Source organism: Triticum dicoccoides, chromosome 3A (assembly GCF_002162155.2).
Source record: "Triticum dicoccoides isolate Atlit2015 ecotype Zavitan chromosome 3A, WEW_v2.0, whole genome shotgun sequence".
NCBI classification, from domain to species: Eukaryota; Viridiplantae; Streptophyta; class Magnoliopsida; order Poales; family Poaceae; genus Triticum; species Triticum dicoccoides.
This window is the reverse complement of record NC_041384.1, coordinates 691,435,673-691,456,803: the sequence shown is the minus strand read 5'-3', so window position 1 is coordinate 691,456,803 and position 21,131 is coordinate 691,435,673. Positions and strand designations below refer to the sequence as shown.

Sequence of the window (21,131 nt, the reverse complement as noted above, 5' to 3'; positions counted from 1 at the left end):
TGATGAAGATGTTGATGGAGATTGCCCTCTCCCGATGAGAGGAGCGTTGGTGATGACGATGGCGATGATTTCCCCCTTCTAGAGGGAAGTTTCCCCGGCAGAACAGCTCCGCCAGAGCCCTAGATTGGTTCCGCCAAGGTTCCGCCTCGTGGCGGCGGAGTTTCGTCCGAGGAGATGGCTTATTATTTTTTCCTCATCGAAAGACTTCATATAGCAGAAGATGGCCATCGGAGGGACCACGAGGTAGGGGGGGCGCCCAGGGGGTAGGGCGCGCCCCCACCCTCGTGGGTAGGGTGTGGCCCCCCTGGTGAACTTCTTGCGCTCAGTATTTTTTATATATTCTGAAAACGTCTTCTGTGAAGTTTCAGGACTTTTGGAGCTTTGCATAATAGGTCTATGATATTTGCTCCTTTTCCAGCCCAGAATCCCAGCTGCCGGCATTCTCCCTCTTTATGTAAACCTTGTAAAATAAGAGAGAATAGGCATAAGTATTGTGACATAATGTGTAATAACAGCCCATAATGCAATAAATATCGATATAAAAGCATGATGCAAAATGGACGTATCAACTCCCCCAAGCTTAGACCTTGCTTGTCCTCAAGCGAAAGCCGAAATCGAAAAATATGTCCACATGTTTAGAGATAGGGGTGTTGATAAAAATAAAATACGGACATGAGGGCATCATGATCATTCTTAGAACAGTAACTTATATAATTCTTGTCATATGATTTCCTATGCTAGAGTAATAATTCAATCACAATTTCAAGTATGAATCGTAAACTTCATTGAAAACTAACAAACTATAATCTCAGTCGTTGGAGCAATTACAATTTATCATAACATAGGAAAGAGTCAATATATAAGAGCTTTTCAGCAAGTCCACATACTCAACTATCATATAGTCTTTCACAATTGCTGACACTCACACAATACTTATGGGTATAGAGTTTTAATCGGACACAGAGAAAGATAGGGGCTTATAGTTTTACCTCCCAACATTTTACCACAAGGGTAATGTCAACAATAATAGTTCATGAAAACTCACATCCAATTAGCCATATATACCAGGATCTTTCCAACATACTGTGCTTGCCGAAGGATAAAATGTAAAAAGGAAGGGTGAAGATCACCATGACTCTTATGCAAGGTAGAAGATAAAAGTAAAAGATAGGCCCTTCGCAGAGGGAAGCAGAGGTTGTCATGCGCTTTTATGGTTGGATGCACAAAATCTTAATGCGAAAGAACGTCACTTTATATTGCCACTTGTGATATGGACCTTTATTATGCAGTCTGTCGCTTTTATTTCTTCCATATCACACGATCGTATAAATCTTATTTTCTCCCACACTAATAAGTCATACATATTTAGAGAGCAATTTTTATTGCTTTGCACCAATGACAACTTACTTTAAGGATCTTATTCAATCCATAGGTAGGTATGGTGGACTCTCATGGCAAAACTGGTTTAAGGGTGTTTGGAAGCACAAGTAGTATCTCTACTTGGTGCGATGAATTTGGCTAGCATGAGGGGGAAAGGCAAGCTCAACCATGTTGGATGATCCATGACAATATAATTTATCTCAGATGTAAGAAAACATAAGCCATTACGTTGTCTTCCTTGTCCAACGTCAACTCTTTAGCACGTCATATTTTAATGAGTGCTCACAATCATAAAAGATGTCCAAGATAGTATATTTATACGTGAAGACCTCTCTTTCTTTGTTACTTCCTATTAATTGCAACGATGACCGAAACTATGTTTGTCAACTCTCAACAACTTTTATTCATCATACTTTTTCTATGTGAGCTCATTACTCTCCATAAGATCCATATGATCTCTTTGTTTCCTTTTTTATTTATTTCTCTTTTCTTTTATTCACTTAGGATCATGGAAAAATAATCAAGCCCTTGACTCAAGACTAATATTTATTATATATAGCTCACAGACTCGATTACATAGAGGAATCATAAAGCAAAACTCACAACTAGATCATAATAAGAACATTTATTCTACTAGATCAAGATATTACCAAAAGGATCGAACTAAGAAAAATGGTAAAGATAAAAGTGATGGTGATACGATACCGGGGCACTCCCCCAAGCTTGGCAGTTGCCAAGGGAAGTGCCCATACCAGATACTCAATTCTTCTTTGTTGGTGGAGAAGGTGATGGTTTTGTTGATGGCGTAGGCTTGTCGTCCTTCTTCCAAGGCATAGGCTCACGATCATAGAAGTATGATCGAGTCTCCTAAAACCTCAAATCTACAGCCAAACTCATCCTCTTGAATCTATATTCATACTCACAGTTTTGATTTTGCAGGTGAGGGAGTCCTGGATTAGGGGGTCTCCGGATAGCCGGACTATATCCTTTGGCCGGACTGTTGGACTATGAAGATACAAGATTGAAGACTTCATCTCGTGTCCGGATAGGACTCTACTTGGCGTGGAAGGCAAGCTAGGCAATACGGATATGTATATCTCCTCCTTTGTAACCGACCTTGTGTAACCCTAGCCCCCTCCGGTGTCTATATAAACCGGAGGGTTTTAGTCCGTAGGACAACATACAATCATACCATAGGCTAGCTTCTAGGGTTTAGCCTCTCCGATCTCGTGGTAGATCAACTCTTGTAATACTCATATCATCAAGAATAAATCAAGCAGGACGTAGGGTTTTACCTCCATCAAGAGGGCCCAAACCTGGGTAAAACATCGTGTTCCCTGCCTCCTGTTACCATCCGCCTTAGACGCACAGTTCGGGACCCCCTACCCAAGATCCGCCGGTTTTGACACCGACATTGGTGCTTTCATTGAGAGTTCCTCTGTGTCGTTGCCATTAGGCTTGATGGCTCCTATGATCATCGATAGCGATGCGGTCCAGGGTGAGACTTTTCTCCCCAGACAGATCTTTGTGTTCGGCGGCTTCGCACTGCGGGCCAACTCGCTTGGCCATCTGGAGCAGACCGAAAGTTACGCCCCTGGCCACCAGGTCAGGTTTGGAAGCTTAAACTACACGGCTGATATCCATGGAGACTTGATCTTCGACGGATTCGAGCCCCTGCCTTGTGCGCCGCGCGGTCACGATGAGTACGATTTAGCTCTGCCATCGAACAGTGTTCGAGAAATTGCACCGGCTGCCGCTCCGACCCTCAATTCGGAGCTGGTTTCGCCATCCGTGGACGGGTGGAAAGACCCCGCCACGGAGGCCGTATCCTCTGCGGCGATCGAGCCGAATATCGACCTTACCCTTCATGAGAGCCGTGTTGTCAAACTACCGGATCCTTCTCCGGCCATGGACTCCGAACCGCCTGCACCCGTTCCTATCGAATCCGATTGGGCGCCGATCATGGAGTTTACCTCCGCGGATATTTTTCAGCACTCGCCCTTCGGCGACATACTGAACTCATTAAGGTCTCTCTCCTTGTCAGGAGAGTCCTGGCCGAACTACGTCCGCCAGGATTGGGATGCGGATGACGAAGAAATTCGCCGCCCACCCACCACCCACTTAGTAGCCACTGTCGATGACTTAACCGACATGCTCGACTTTGACTCCGAAGACATCGACGGTATGGACGACGATGCGGGAGTCAAAGAGGAACCACTGCCCACAGGGCACTGGACGCCCACTTCATCACATGACGTATACATGGTGGACACACCCAAAGAAAATAACGACGAGGAACGGAAGGACGCAGTGAAGGGTGGTTCCCTCGAGCAGCAGTCAAAGCGGCGGCGTAAACGCCGCTCCAGATCCCGCCTCGGCAGAAATAACGATCACATAGACCCAGCGTTAGAGCAGGGTGAACCATTGCCCGACCACGGCAACACGGAAAATCAAGCCGAACAACCCAACCCCGTCGAAGATAACAATCCGGACGACATCACACCGCACAGGCGCCAGGAGCAACATGATGCCCACCAAAGGCTTGTTGCCACGGCGAGGAGTCTGAAAAAACAGAAGCAAAGGCTCAAGGTTGCACAAGACACACTCAAAATCAAATGGAGTGAAGTACTCAACACTGCAGTGAAATACGGCAGTAATCGCCGCACCAAGAGCTATCCGAAGCGAAAGTTGCTACCTGAATTTGATGAGGAGGCCTTAGATCCTCCACAATTAAAAAATAAAACGGCCATCCGGTCGGATAGACGACCTCATAGCCAACATAAAGCGGCAATCGACGCCGCACATAAACCAGTACGTGATCCACGTAAGGGCTCGCATCAAAAGGACGGCGCAACCAGATCCATCTATGGGCCACGCAGGCGTGCTCCAACATACAATGCAACACAACAAACATCCAAATACCATGGTCCACCCAAATACAGGGGTGCCGCACACCCTCTATGTTTCACCAACGAGGTGCTGGATCATGAATTTTCAGAGGGATTCAAACCCGTAAACATAGAGGCGTATGATGGAACAACAGACCCTGGGGTCTGGATTGAGGACTACATCATCCATATCCATATGGCTCGAGGAGATGATCTCCACGCCATCAAGTACTTACACCTCAAGCTTAAAGGGCCAGCTCGGCACTGGCTTCAAAGCCTCCCCGAAAACTCCATCGGAAGCTGGGAAGAGCTCGAAGACGCCTTTCGGGCAAATTTTCAAGGGACATATGTCCGACCACCGGATGCAGACGACTTAAGTCATATAACTCAACAGCTTGGTGAGTCAGCCCGAAAACTTTGGAACAGGTTCCTCACTAAAAAGAACCAAATAGTTGACTGTCCGGACGCCGAAGCCTTAGCAGCCTTCAAGCATAGCGTTCGAGACGAATGGCTTGCCAGACACCTCGGTCAAGAAAAGCCAAGAACAATGGCAGCATTAACAAGCCTCATGACCCGTTTTTGCGCGGGCGAGGACAACTGGTTAGCCCGATGCAGCACCAACGACCCAAGTACATCCGAAGTCAGGGATGGAAACGAGAAATCACGATGCAGCAAGAATAAGCGCCGGAATAAAGAAGACAGCCCGAAAAGCATGGCGGTAAACGCCGGATTTAGAAGCTCTCGTCCAGGGCAGCAGAAGCCGCCCTCCAAAGGCAACAGAGATGAATTGTCCAGCCTAAACGAAATTTTGGACCAAATATGTTAGATCCATAGCACCCCTGATAAACTTGCAAATCATACCCACAGAGAATGTTGGGTCTTCAAACAGTCCGGCAAGCTCAACGCCGAACACAAGGGGCAGGATACACCAAGTGAAGACGAGGACGAGCCTCGCAAGCAAAGCACAGGGGAACAGAAGAAATTCCCACCAGAAATCAAAATAGTCAACATGTTACACGTGATAAAAGGGAGAGACAAAGCAGCACCTTTAGAGGAACATGCCCCAGGGCCTATCACCGCGGAGCTCCACCACTGGTCTTCCCAACCGATCACCTTCGACCATCGGGATTACGCGGCAAGTATCCGGCGTGCAGGATGGGCTGCCTTGGTACTAGATCCAATAATTGACGGATACCACTTCACCCGAGTCCTGATGGACGGCGGCAGCAGTTTAAATCTGATATATCAGGACACAGTCCGCAAAATGGGGATAGACCCAACAAAAATTTGCCGCGGCAATGCTACCTTTAAAGGAGTAACGCCAGGCCCGGAGGCTCACTGCAGGGGCTCCCTGCTACTATAGGTTATATTCGGCTTCCCTGATAACTTCCCAGCAAAAATTTAACTTTCCACGTTGCTCCGTTCCAAAGTGGCTATCAAGCACTACTCGGACGCAAAGCTTTCGCTCGCTTTAACGCAATACCGCATTATGCTTCCCTCAAGCTCAAGATGCCCGGTCCACGCGGCATCATTACAGTAAATGGAAATATTGAGCGCTCTTTGCGAGCCGAAGACGGTGCGGCCGCCTTGGCCGCCGCACACTAAACGGCCTGACCAACTCAAGCATTTGACAGGTCATTAAGACCACGAACACGGCTAGACGAGTCCGGCTCAGCTATATGTAATTAATACAGGTTTGATGGCTATACCCCTATTACAATACAAGGGGCTCAACGCGCGCGCAAAAGTGGCAATAAGGCTCACCTTTACTCATTTTCAACTATATATTGTTTATTTAGTATAACTTAACTTTTGCATGGCAACTTTTCAATTAAGTTCCTCTCTTTTTCAGATGACCATCGTGCTACACCCGTCCAGGATACGGCACAACGGAGACACAGGCGCAGACGTGCAGCAGGGACCCGTTCCAAGGATTCTTTGTAGATTAAGACCCTGCATAAACCTTTTTTACTGTCTCTTGTTGATTACATCCCTCGGATTCTCAGTACAACCGAGAAGGATGCTGACGTCTTGGCATGTGGCCACGCCAGAATAATGCACATACCTGGACACCAGGGGCTTATTACAAAGGGTACTGTTTAGACCCGGTTTACACCATAAAGACCGAATACCTTAGGGAGTGTTCAGCGTCGCGAGTTTGGCCTTATATGCATCAGCTCCGAATCATGTCTTTGGTCAAATGTTGGGTTTGCCCGGCTCCTGTGTTTTGCTGCCTTACGTTCCGCTCTATCGGCTAAGGCGGCACCAGGAGAACTACTGCGATTGTGCCCTGGTTCATCCGGACGAGCACCTCAGTAGAGAAAGCCGAAAACTGATTGTCATGATATAGCGTGAGACTAGTCAACCACTCGATGACCTATTGGAATCTTCGGGATTCCTCCGCGTTAACGAAGGGCCGTTTCCCGGCCAGGCATGTACGCACCCCGAATCCGGACGAGTGCGGAGCCACCAGGGGCTATATAGTAGCCCCACTGTCAAACTCCTATGGCTAAGTGAAAGTGTTAAAGCATTATAGTCCGGTTGCCTAGTTCGATGTGCTATCACCTCCTTATTAGGACCAAGACATTGGATTAAGTGTGAATACGCGTCTTCTACGAACACCCCCGCATTGTATGCGTGGGGGCTGAAGCCAATGAGTGCAATCTTTTAGGTTATATACATGTATACATAAACGGCCGCACAGGAGGCATCACAATACTTTCGGGCAAAAGAATAAATACAGCCTTGATAAATTCAATACAACGTTGTTTTTACAATGGGAATACATGTCACTCAAACATAACATTCTTCGAGCACTGGGCCTCTATCGTATGAGCGCCCTCAAGAACTTCTTAAAAATAGTGCTCGGCAGCCACTCGGCCTATGGCCGAACCCTGCGCCGCGACAGTGGTGGCATCCATCTCCGCCCAGTATGTTTTGACACAGGCACAGATGATCCACGACAGACCTCATGGCGAGTCCGGACAATCTATTGAGTTCGGCCCATTCGGCAAGCTGATCAGTCAATGGAAGCAGACGCTCTAGAACGTTGAATTGCGACCAGAACAGCTTGTCCACTTCACGATCTGTTTGATCTCGGAAGTATTCGGCCGCATCGACAGCGCTCGCCGCTAAGTCCAGATATGCGTCGGCCGAACTCCACAGCCGATCCAGAGGGGCATACCTCGGATCGCCAAACTTCCTCCGCGGCATAAAGGGCTTCCCAGCCACAATATCCCCGGCTTCACGCAGTTCCTCCTTCTTTGCTCTCGTTGCAGAGTGGGTGTCTTTGGTCGCCATTGTGGCCTTTTCGAGGTCCGTAGCCTTCGCCCGGCTTTCTTCTTCAAAAAACTGGCAGCGGTCGGCAGTGTCTTTTAACTTCACAGCCATTTTGGCCATTTTCTCTTGGCTCTCGCTATGCGCGGCCTTCTCGGCTCTCAACTCTTCGCCCGCCTTCAAAGCGGCTGCATTACTACTTCTTGCTTTCTCCTTGGCTCGGGCAAGCTCCGCCCGCAGGGCCTCCACGGTGGCAGCTCCATCTACAGCCACAACATATTAAAGATACTGGCATCACGCTGCTCTTACTGTGTGACATTCACTATAAATATCACCTACCATGTGCCTCGTCAAGCCGCTTGTTAACAAGCTCGATGTCGGCATCCGCCGCATCTAGTTGCCGCTTTAGTTCGGCAACCCCATAAGTCCGGCTAGCCACCGGAGCTCCAGCCACCTGCACATAAAGGCGGACTGATTATTACCTGGGATTATGATCCTCTGATCGCCGTCGTTCTCGACGACAACCAGAGTCGCAGGGGCTACTACCTACACAGGGCACACCTAAAAATGTGCGATACCATCACAAATGTATACCATTTCACGTACCTCAAAGCCCATTAGTAGACTCATAAAGGCTTCATGCAACCCGTTTTCGACGGACGAAATCCTTTCAATCACCGTACATATTAATGTACGATGCTCTTCTGAGATAGTCGCTCGCTCTAGCAGACCTTTCAGTACGTCCGACCACATACCAGATGGTGCCGGACTCCTTGATTGCTCTCTTCAAGAGCCGGATACTAAGGGCTTCGGATGACCATGGGATTATCTTCTAGCCTTCCCGGATCCGGAGAAACTCTCCGTGATGACACTTCAGGGTCGCCAGCTTCTTGAGCCAGGGAGTCCGGGGGAGGCGTTTCGCTCTCCATCATCTCCGGAAGAAGCTCCCCCGAAGACGAGCTCTGCTGAGAAGGGCTCAGATCCGAACTACAAGATAGATGCTTCGGTTATTTTCCTCAGAAGTAAGGTAGTACATCTTCACCACTAAGTACTTTTTGATTACTTACAGCTCATTAGAGGGCTGGTCCCCGCATGGACTTTGTGCGGCAAGAGCACCCTTCGAGGCGGGACCCTCTGGTGGAGTTTTCTTCTCCCGTTTGGAAACCTTGGTTTCCGGATCTTCCTCCCTTGGGGCGAGGGAATGTCAGATTCCTTCCCTTGGCTGTCCTCCCTCACGAAGGCGCTCGTTCCCTCGGTTGGAACAGGTAGCGGTGGAGGCCCGCTTTGTCCCTCTCTATTCCCCCCTTCATCTTCCTTTGAGGGCACCGGGCAAGGTGCTGGCTCGAGCATCTTTTCCAGCACCGGATTGTCCAAGCCTTCGGGAAGGGGAGCCGAACACCGGATCATCTTCGCCTTCGTTATCCAGTCCAAGTCAAAGAGCGATCCTTCAGAATGATGTCATGATAAAAGAAAGATAGTGTGTTTGGCTAGAGGATTACTTACTTGGGCTGCGGTGCGGTTGCTGCTCAGGCCCACGTCCTCGGAGGTGTCCCGACACTCTATTTGGGGTCCGAAGAATGAGTTGTACATCTCCTCGTGCGTCAGGCCGAGGAAATTCTGAATAGCGCGCGGCCCTTCTGGGTTGAATTCCCATAAATGGAGGGGCCGGCGTTTGCAAGGCTGGACTTGACGAACCAGCATGACTTGCACTACCATAACCAAACTAAAATCTCCCTCGAAGAGATCCCGGATGTGGCTCTGCAGTATGGGCACTGATACGTCTCCAACGTATCTATAATTTTTGATTGCTCCATGCTATATTATCTACTGTTTTGGGCAATATTGGGCTTTATTATCCACTTTTATATTACTTTTGGGACTAACCTATTAACCGGAGGCCCAACCCGGATTTGTTGTTTTATGCCTATTTCAGTGTTTCGAAGAAAAGGAATATCAAACGGAGTCGAAACGGAACGAAATCAACTGGAGAAGTTATTTTTGGAAGGAAACCTACCAGATAGACTTGGACCCTATGTCAGAAGATGAAGGAGGTGCTCATGAGGGTAGGGGGCGCGCCCCCTGCCTCGTGGCCCCCCCTTCGGTCCACTGACGTACTCCTTTCACCCATATATACCTACGTATCGTAAAACTTCTAGAACAGAGAATAGATCGGGAGTTCCGCCGCCAGAAGCCTCCGTAGCCACCGAAAACCAATCTAGACCCGTTCCGGCACCCTGCCGGAGGGGGCAATCCTTCTCCGGTGGCCATCTTCATCATCCTGGTGCTCTCCATGACGAGGAGGGAGTAGTTCTCCCTCGGGGCTGAGGGTATGTACCAGTAGCTATGTGTTTGATCTCTTTCTCTCGTGTTTTTGAGGTGCTACGATCTTGATGTATTGCGAGCTTTGCTATTATAGTTGGATCCTATGTTTCTCATCCCCCTCTTCTCTCTTGTAATGGATTGAGTTTCCCCTTTGAAGTAATCTTATCGGATTGAGTCTTTAAAGATTTGAGAACACTTGATGTATGTCTTGCCATGGGTATCTGTGGTGACAATGGGATACCACGTGATTCACTTGATGTATGTTTTGGTGATCAACTTGCGGGTTCCGCCCATGAACCTATGCATAGCGGTTGGCACACGTTTTCGTCGTGATTCTCCGGTAGAAACTTTGGGGCACTCTTTGAGGTCCTTTGTGTTGGTTGAATAGATGAATCTGAGATTGTGTGATGCATATCGTATAATCATACCCACGGATACTTGAGGTGACATTGGAGTATCTAGGTGACATTAGGGTTTTGGTTGATTTGTGTCTTAAGGTGTTATTCTAGTACGAACTCTAGGGCTGTTTGTGACACTTATAGGAATAGCCCAATGGATTGATTGGAAAGAATAACTTTGAGGTGGTTTTGTACCCAACCATAATCTCTTTGTTTGTTCTCCGCTATTAGTGACTTTGGAGTGACTCTTTGTTGCATGTTGAGGGATAGTTATGTGATCCAATTATGTTATTATTGTTGAGAGGACTTGCACTAGTGAAAGTATGAACCCTAGGCCTTGTTTCCTAGCATCGCAATACCGTTTACGCTCACTTTTACCATTAGTTACCTTGCTGTTTTTATATTTTCAGATTACAAATACCTTTATCTACCATCCATATACCACTTGTATCACCATCTCTTCGCCGAACTAGTGCACCTATACAATTTAACATTGTATTGGGTGTGTTGGGGACACAAGAGACTCTTTGTTATTTGGTTGCAGGGTTGCTTGAGAGAGACCATCTTCATCCTACGCCTCCTACGGATTGATAAACCTTAGGTCATCCACTTGAGGGAAATTTTCCACTGTCCTACAAACCTCTGCACTTGGAGGCCCAACAACGTCTACAAGAATAAGGTTGTGTAGTAGACATCAAGCTCTTTTATGGCGCCGTTGCCGGGGATGTGAGTGCTTGAAGGTATATCTTTAGATCTTGCAATCGAGTCTTTTAGTTTCTTGTTTTATCACTAGTTTAGTTTATAAAAGAAAATTACAAAAAAATGGAATTAAGGTTACCTCATATGCTTCATCTTTTTAATGTCTTTCGTGAGAATAAGGATTCCGATAATTGTGCTCAAGTGCTAGAAGAAGAATGCATTAGAATGTTTGGCACTAAATATTTGAATGATGAGCATGATTGCGATGTTGTTAGTATGAATTCCTTGAATATCTATGATGCTAATGATATGCAAAGCCACAAGCTTGGGGAAGCTATGTTTGATGAAGATGATATTTTTTGTCCACCAAGTTTTGATGAGCAAATTTATTATGATGAAAGCATGCCTCCTATCTATGATGATTATTGTGATGACACTTATGCTTTAAAGAATAATAATAACAAAGAACCTTGTCATCTTGATCTTAATTTTCAATCACATGATAGTTATTTTGTTGAGTTTGCTCCCACTACTATTCATGAGAAGAATTTTTCTTATGTGGAGAGTAGTAAAATTTCTATGCTTGTAGATCATGAAAAGAATTCTTTACGCGCTGATTATATTGTTGAATTAATTCATGATGCTACTGAAAATTATTATGAGGGAGGAACATATGCTTGTAGGAATTGCAATAATATCAAGTTTCCTCTCTATGTGCTTAAAGCTTTGAAGTTATGCTTGTTTTACCCTCCTATGCTAGTTGATTATTGTTCCCACAAGTTGTTTGCTCACAAAATCCCTATGCATAGGAAGTGGGTTAGACTTAAATGTGTTAGTCATATTCTTCATGATGCTCTCTTTATGTTACAATTCTTATCCTTTATGTGAGCATCATTGAAATCATCAAGCCTAGCTAGGGGCGTTAAACGATAGCGCTTGTTGGGAGGCAACCCAATTTTATTTCTGTTCCTTGCTTTTTGCTCCTGTTTAGTAATAAATAATTCATCTAGCCTCTATTTAGATGTGGTTTTATGCTTTTAATTATTGTTTGTTCCAAGTAGAACCTTTGGGAAGACTTGGGGAAAGTCTTGTTGATCATGCTGTAAAAAATACAAAAACTTTAGCGCTCACGAGAATTGCTGCCATTTTTATTTGGAGAGTGCTATTTAGTTAATTATTTTTGAAGATTATTAATAGATAAATTCCTCATTCCAGCAATTTATTTGAGAATTTTATGAGTTCCATAAGTATACGTTTGATTCAGAGTACTACAGAGTGTTCTGTTTTTGACAGATTCTGTTTTTCATGTGTTGTTTACTTATTTTGATGAATCTATGGCTAGTAAAATAGTTTATAAACCATGGAGAAGTTGGAATACAGTAGGTTTAACACCAATATTAATAAATAATGAGTTCATTACAGTATCTTGAAGTAGTGTTTTGTTTTCTTTCGCTAACGGAGCTTACGAGTTTTCTGTTAAGTTTTGTGTTGTGAAGTTTTCAAGTTTTGGGTAAGGATTCGATGGACTATGGAATAAAGAGTGGCAAGAGCATAAGCTTGGGGATTCCCAAGGCACCCCAAGGTAATATTCAAGGACAACCAAGAGCCTAAGCTTGGGGATGCCCCGGAAGGCATCCCCTCTTTCGTTTTCGTTCATCGCTAACTTTACTTGGAGCTATATTTTTATTCGCCACATGATATGTGTTTTTCTTGGAGCATCAATTTATTTTGTTAGAATTTTCTTGCTTTTATTTAGAACAATGTTTTGCATCTTTTATTTCAATAAAAGTGGCATTGATAGCCTTTACTAAGCCTATTTTAGAAGTCCACATGTTGCTGTTTGAAAACAGAAAGTTTACCGCTGTTGCAATAATTCCCAAGAAAAGTCAGAATGTGATAAAATGTTGAAACCTTTTGCATATTAATATCTGATAAATTTACTACAGTGGGAATTTTCTTTCATAATTTTTGGAGCTAGGGAAGTATGGATGTTGCAGCATTCTTTACAGACTATCCTGTTTAGGCAGATTGCTATTATGTTTGCATTGTTTGCATATGTTTGCATTGTTTGCATATGTTTGCTTCTTTAATGATTCTATTTGAGGATATGACTATTAAATATTCAGAGGCATTTAGTATTCAATGTTGAATAATAATTTAGTGATTTGCTACAGTAGAGTACGATAAGGTTTTTGCAATGGTTTATACTAACTTATCTCACGAGTCCTTGTTGAGTTTTGTGTGGATGAAGCTTTTGAGATTTAGGGAGATCGTGATATGAGAGGAATTAAGGAGACACAAAAGCTCAAGCCTGGGGATGCCCAAGGCACCCCAAGATAATATTTCAATAAGTCTCAAGCGTCTAAGCTTGGGGATGCCCCGGTTGGCATCCCACCTTTCTTCGTCAACAACTATCGGTTAGTATCGGTTGATCCTAAGTTTTTTTCTTCTTCACATAATGTTTGCCATTCTTAGAATGTCATTTTATTTTGCTTTGCTTGATGTTTGAATAGAATACCAAGATCTGAAATTATTAAATGTTAGAGAGTCTTCACATAGTTGCATAATTATTCGACTACTCATCAATCTTCACTTATATCTTTCGGAGTAGTTTGTCATTTGCTCTAGTTCTTCACTTATATCTTTTAGAGCATGGTGGTAGTTTTATTTTGAAGAAATAGATGAACTCTCATGCTTCACTTAGATTATTTTGAGAGTCTTAATAGGATGGTAATTTTCTTAAAATTCTAATATGCTAGGTATTAAAGAATAATAAAACTTTCTTATGAGTGTGTTGAATACTAAGAGAAGTTTGATGCTTGATGATTGTTTTGAGATATGGGGGTAATAATATCAAAGTCATGCTAGTTGAGTAGTTGTGAATTTGAGAAATACTTGTGTTGAAGTTTGCAAGTCCCGTTGCATGCACGTATGGTAAACATTGTGTAACAAATTTGAAACATGAGGTGTTATTTGATTGTCCTCCTTATGAGTGGCGGTCGGGGACGAGCGATGGTCTTTTCCTACCAATCTATGCCCCTAGGAGCATGCGCGTAGTACCGAGGTTTTTGATGACTTGTAGATTTTTGCAATAAGTATGTGAGTTCTTTATGACTAATGTTGAGTCCATGGATTATACGCACTCTCACCCTTCCATCCTTGCTAGCCTCTTCGGTACCGTGCATTGGCCTTGCTCACATTGAGAGTTGGCGCAAACTTCGCCGGTGCATCCAAACCCCGTGATATGATACACTCTTTCACACATAAACCTCCTTAGATCTTCCTCAAAACAGCCACCATACCTACCTATTATGGCATTTCCATAGCCATTCCGAGATATATTGCCATGCAACTTTCTACCATCCAGGTTATCATGACACATTCATCATTGTCATATTGCTTAGCATGATCATGTGTTGACATAGTATTTGTGGCAAAGCGACTGTTCATAATTTTTTCATACTTGTCACTCTTGATTCATTGCATATCCCGATACAACGCCGGAGGCATCCATATAGAGTCATACTTTGTTCTAGTATCGAGTTGTAATCATTGAGTTGTAAATAAATAGAAGTGTGATGATCATCATTCAATAGAGCATTGTCCCAAAAAAAAGAGAAAGGCCAAAGAAAAAAAAGGGCCCAAAAAAAGAGAAAGGCCAAATAAAAAAAAGGGCCCCAAAAAGAGGAAAATAAATAAAAAGGGGCAATGCTACTATCCTTTTTCCCACACTTGTGCTTCAAAATCTTCATGATAGAGAGTCTCATGTTTTGTCAGTTTCATATACTAGTGGGAATTTTTCATTATAGAACTTGGCTTGTATATTCCAACAATGGGCCTCCTCAAGTGCCCTAGGTCTTCGTGAGCAAGCAAGTTGGATGCACACCCACTTAGTTTCTTTTGTTGAGCTTTCATACATTTATAGCTCTAGTGCATCAGTTGCATGGCAATCCCTACTCCTTACATTAACATCAATCGATGGGCATCTCCATAGCCCATTGATTAGCCTCGTTGATGTGAGACTTTCTCCTTTTTTGTCTTCTCCACATAACCCCCTCATTATATTCTATTCCACCCATAGTGCTATATCCATGGCTCGCGCTCATGTATTGCATGAAGGTTTATAAGTTTGAGATTATTAAAGTATGAAACAATTGCTTGGCTTGTCATCGGGGTTGTGCATGATGAGAGCATTCTTGTGTGACGAAGATGGAGCATGACTAAACTATATGATTTTGCAGGGATGAACTTTCTTTGGCCATGTTATTTTGAGAAGACATAATTGCTTAGTTAGTATGCTTGAAGTATTATTATTTTTATGTCAAAATGAACTTTTGTCTTGAATCTTTTGGATCTGAATATTCATATCACAAGTAGGAAGAATTACATTGAAATTATGCCAACTAGCATTCCACATCAAAAATTATCTTTTTTATCATTTACCTACTCGAGGACGAGCAGGAATTAAGCTTGGGGATGCTGATACGTCTCCAACGTATCTATAATTTTTGATTGCTCCATGCTATATTATCTACTATTTTGGGAAATATTGGGCTTTATTATCCACTTTTATATTACTTTTGGGACTAACCTATTAACCGGAGGCCCAGTCCAGATTTGCTGTTTTATGCCTATTTCAGTGTTTCGAAGAAAAGGAATATCAAACAGAGTCGAAACAGAACAAAATCAACTCGAGAAGTCATTTTTGAAGGAAACCTACCGGATAGACCTGGACCCTACGTCAGAAGATGAAGGAGGTGCTCACGAGGGTAGGGGCGCGCCCCCTGCCTCGTGGCCCCCCCTTCGGTCCACCGACGTACTCCTTTCACCCATATATACCTATGTATCGTAAAACTTCCAGAACAGAGAATAGATCGGGAGTTCTGCCACCAGAAGCCTCCGTAGCCACCGAAAACCAATCTAGACCCGTTCCGGCACCCTGCCAGAGGGGGCAATCCTTCTCCGGTGTCCATCTTCATCATCCCGGTGCTCTCCATGACGAGGAGGGAGTAGTTCTCCCTCGGGGCTGAGGGTATGTACCAGTAGCTATGTGTTTGATCTCTCTCTCTCTCTCTCTCTCTCTCTCTCTCGTGTTTTTCAGGTGATACGATCTTGATGTATCACGAGCTTTGCTATTATAGTTGGATCCTATGTTTCTCCTCCCCCTCTTCTCTCTTGTAATGGATTGAGTTTCCCCTTTGAAGTAATCTTATCGGATTGAATCTTAAAGATTTGAGAACACTTGATGTATGTCTTGCCGTGGGTATCTGTGGTGACAATGGGATACCACGTGATTCACTTGATGTATGTTTTGGTGATCAACTTGCGGGTTCCGCCCATTAACCTATGCATAGGGGTTGGCACACGTTTTTGTCATGATTCTCCGGTAGAAACTTTGGGGCACTCTTTGAGGTCCTTTATGTTGGTTGAATAGATGAATCTGAGATTGTGTGATGCATATCGTATAATCATACCCACGGGTACTTGAGGTGACATTGGAGTATCTAGGTGACATTAGGGTTTTGGTTGATTTGTGTCTTAAGGTGTTATTCTAGTATGAACTCTAGGGCTGTTTGTGACACTTATAGGAATAGCCCAACGGATTGATTGGAAAGAATAACTTTGAGGTGGTTTCATACCCTACCATAATCTCTTCGTTTGTTCTCCGCTATTAGTGACTTTGGAGTGACTCTTTGTTGCATGTTGAGGGATAGTTATGTGATCTAATTATGTTATTATTGTTGAGAGGACTTGCACTAGTGAAAGTATGAACCCTAGGCCTTGTTTCCTAGCATCGCAATACCGTTTACGCTCACTTTTACCATTAGTTACCTTGCTGTTTTTATATTTTCAGATTACAAATACCTTTATCTACCATCCATATACCACTTGTATCACCATCTCTTCGCCGAACTAGTGCACCTATACAATTTACCATTGTATTGGGTGTGTTGGGGACACAAGAGACTCTTTTTTATTTGGTTGCAGGGTTACTTGAGAGAGACCATATTCATCCTACGCCTCCTACGGATTGACAAACCTTAGGTCATCCACTTGAGGGAAATTTGCTACTGTCCTACAAATCTCTGCACTTGGAGGCCCAACAACGTCTACAAGAAGAAGGTTGTGTAGTAGACATCAGGCACATCCTTGGCTGGACCCCAGCTCAGACCCCTGCTGATCCATGACATCAGTTGTGGTGGAGGGCCCGAGCGAAAGGCAGGGGAAGCTACCCACTTGGCACTTCTGGGAGCGGCGATGTAGAACCACTCCCGTTGCCATAATCCGGACACCTCTGGAAACGAACCTTGTGGCCATGGAGCTCCAGCAATCTTGCTTATTAATGCACCCCCCACACTGCATACTGCCCTTCGACCGTCTTCGGCTTCACATCAAAGGTCTTGAGCCACAGGCCGAAGTGAGGGGTAATGCGGAGGAAGGCCTCACATATGACAATAAATGTCGAGATGTGGAGAAAGGAATTCGGGGCTAGATCATGGAAATCAAGCCCGTAATAGAACATCAAACCCCTTACGAAGGGATCCAGAGTGAGGCCTAGTCCTCGGAGGAAGTGGGAGATGAACACGACGTCTTCATTGGGTTCAGGAGTAGGGATGACCTGCCCTCGGGCGGGCAGCCGATGTGAGACTTCGGCGGTCAGGTATCTTGCCTCCCTCAACTTCTTGATATCCTCTTCCATGACGGAGGAGGGTATCCACCGGCCCTGGAGGCTGGATCCGGACATGATTGAAGGTCCGAAGCACCTGACCTAGGCTTTGGGTGTTAGAACTCGAGGCGGGGGAAGGATTCGATTGAGCACAGGAGGAAAAAAGTAAAAGTCTTGACCCTTTATAAAGAGGGTGAATATCAAGCGTCCTCCTCGTGGCCGTTTGGGACTTGCCTAAAATCTAGGAGTCCTGGGCGTGGTTGGGTTACCCATGACCGTATTGATGAGAATCCCGTAATAAGGGGGACACGATCTCTGCTTTGACAAGACGTGTCAAGAAACTGCCTCGCGTTATGTGCGGGGCTAGTTAAAGAAAATGGTTCGAATAATCACCGAGCCATGGCGTGATGTCATGTTGCCAAAATGTATCAGCAGATTAGATTTGTGGAAATATTATTCTCTCTACGGTGGTTTGTGGAACTTATTTTGTAGGGTCGGACACTATCCTTGTATTCAAATTCTTCTGTGGTGTATTCGGAGGAGGAACCCGCCTTGCAATGCCGAAGACAATACTGCGCACCGGACTCATCGTCATTGAAGCCTGGTTCAGGGGCTACTAAGGGAGTCCTGGATTAGGGGGTCTCCGGACAGCCGGACTATATCCTTTGGCCGGACTGTTGGACAATGAAGATACAAGATTGAAGACTTCGTCTCATGTCCGGATAGGACTCTACTTGGCATGGAAGGCAAGCTAGGCAATACGTATATGTATATCTCCTCCTTTGTAACCGACCTTGTGTAACCCTAGCCCCTCCGGTGTCTATATAAACAAGAGGGTTTTAGTCCGTAGGACAACATACAATCATACCATAGGCTAGCTTCTAGGGTTTAGCCTCTCCGATCTCGTGGTAGATCAACTCTTGTAATACTCATATCATCAAGAATAAATCAAGCAGGACGTAGGGTTTTACCTCCATCAAGAGGGCCCGAACCTAGGTAAAACATCGTGTTCCCTGCCTCCTGTTACCATCCGCCTTAGACGCACAATTCGGGACCCCCTACCCGAGATCCGCCGGTTTTGACACCGACAGCAGGTCATAGATCTGGGCTTGGAGGTGCTCGATTTTCTCATGAAGCTTGAAGATGGCCTCCCCAATGTCCTTGATGTCCAGCTTGTGGTTGTTGGTGAACTCCGTGATCATAATGTGATTGGAATCGAGTCCACACTCCACCATCTCCTGACACTTGAAAACTTATTGCTCCAATGCCTCGAGCCTTGCCTCCGTGCTTCCGGTCTTCCTTGGTCCCTCAACATCGCGGATGTGCAACAACCCCTCACGCATCTCAATGGTTTGAGGGTGTTGCAGCACCTCCGTGAGGTAGGGGTTGATGACCTTCTCGAAGAACTGGTCCTTGGGGGCGCTTGAAGACGACATGACATCCTGGATCTGTTAGAAAAACAGCTCGAAACAAAGATAGGAGATTTTTGCGTGATACGGGAGTCAAAACCCCCGGGAGATTATATAATGAATTTTTACCGACCAAAATACGTATTGTGTAAGAAAACGGAGTCCGGAAAGCGCACGAGGTGCCCACGAGGTAGGGGGGCGCCCAGTAGGGTACGGCGTGCCCTCCACCCTCGTGGAGCCCTCGTGTCCTTGCCGGACTGCTTCCTATTTTTCTATTTTTCTAAATATTCCAAAACGGAGAAATATTGCCTTAAAAACTATTTTGGAGTAGGTTTACTTACCGTACCACATACCTATTCCTCTTTGGAGTCTGAAACGTTCCGGAAAGTGTCCCTTATGTATTCCTCCAGGGTTACGGTTTCAATAACATTGGTTTAAACATTTATGGGATTACCTGAAATATAATGTTTGATTCTTTGACCGTTCACCACCTTCGGATTTGTGCCTTCGAAGTTGTTGATTTTTATGGCACCGGAACGATAGACCTCCTTGATAATGTAAGGACCTTCCCATTAAGAAAGAAGTTTTCTTGCAAAAAACCTCAAACGAGAGTTGTATAGCAATACATAATCACCTACATTAAACTCACGCTTTTGTATCCTTTCATCGTGCCATCTTTTAACTTTTTATTTAAACAACTTGGCATTTTCGTAGGCTTGGGTTCTCCATTCATCGAGTGAGCTAATATCAAATAACTGGTTTTCCCTGAAGAGGAAGGGATGATGCAGCAAAGTAGCGTAAGTATTTCCCTTAGTTTTTGAGAACCAAGGCACTACTAGGGAAAACCTTATACACAGAATCTTAGCAGCAGCGCGGCATAAAAACAGGCGCTGCTGCTAAGTAGTAGCAGCGCGGCTACGGAAAGCTCGCTACTGGTGCAAACTTAGCAGTAGCGTGTGACTCTTAAACCGCGCTGCTACAAAAATCCACCGACAGTACACAACGACATAAGTTTACCAGTAGCACGGCGCCAGGGAGCGCGATGCTGCTAATGCCATAGTAGCAGCACACTTTTTTGTCACCTCGCTGCTGCTAATTTTGAAATTGTGCATAGGGTTGGCCCGTTTAGCAGTAGCGCATGACAGGAAAGCGCGTTGTTGCTACGCTCTTAGCAGCAGCGCGCTTTCTCCCCCGCGCTACTGCTAAGACGCAGCACCCACCACCTTTTCCACCTCCCCTCCCCATCTCCTCTCCTCCCTTTCCCCTACCTCCCACATCCTCCCTCTCTCACTCTTCTTCTTCCTCAATACTTCTACCCCCATTACTCTCCCTCTTCTACCTACCTTTCTCTCTCTTCATTACTCCTAGCTATAACTACACCACCTCCATTAATTCATCTCCTTTCTCTTTTTCCTCCCCCCTCCACTAGTTGAAGTTGTCTCCTCCCAAATTAGCTAGCTAGGTAGATGTAGCATTTAGTTAAGTGACCTATTTGCCACCTAACTAGATCTTTCTTTGTCAAGAAGAGCTTTGTGCACTTTTGACCTCCCTACATCATCATCTCCACCGTGTGCTCGATCTCAAGATAGAGGTGTGATTGATATTTCATGCTTTTGCAAAATGGAAATATATGTTCCTATTTTGTATACACACTTAATTAGCCATTATTATGCATGGGTCCAATGATGTAATATATATATGTTCCTATTTTGTATACACGCTTAGCCATTATTATGTAAGGGTCCAATGATGTAATATATATGTTCCTATTATGCTGAGGAAAAGAAAAAAGGGAAACTGGTTATAGCAGTAGCGCTTTAGTGAAAAAGAGCTACAGCTAGTCAAGGTAGGAGTAGCGGTTTCTGCAGAAAATCGCTATAGCTGCTCGTAATAGTAGTAGCGCATTTCGTGTAAACGCGCTACTGCTACGTCCACTTAACCCAAAATTCTCCCTCTCACTGCTTCATCCCGCCTCTTTTCCCCCAAATCCCTACTCTCTCTTCCCCGGCCCCGTCGCACCGCCGCGCCTGCCCCCGACCTTGGCGCGCTCACCCCCGACCCCGCCGCACTCGCCCCCGACCCCGCCGCCCCC

General features: G+C 45.0%; 1 pseudogene; it reads right to left on the bottom strand.

Annotated features, from left to right (window-relative positions):
• The window catches only part of LOC119273035, a 105,313-nt pseudogene that overhangs the window by 65,707 nt on the left and 18,475 nt on the right, over positions 1-21,131 (bottom strand).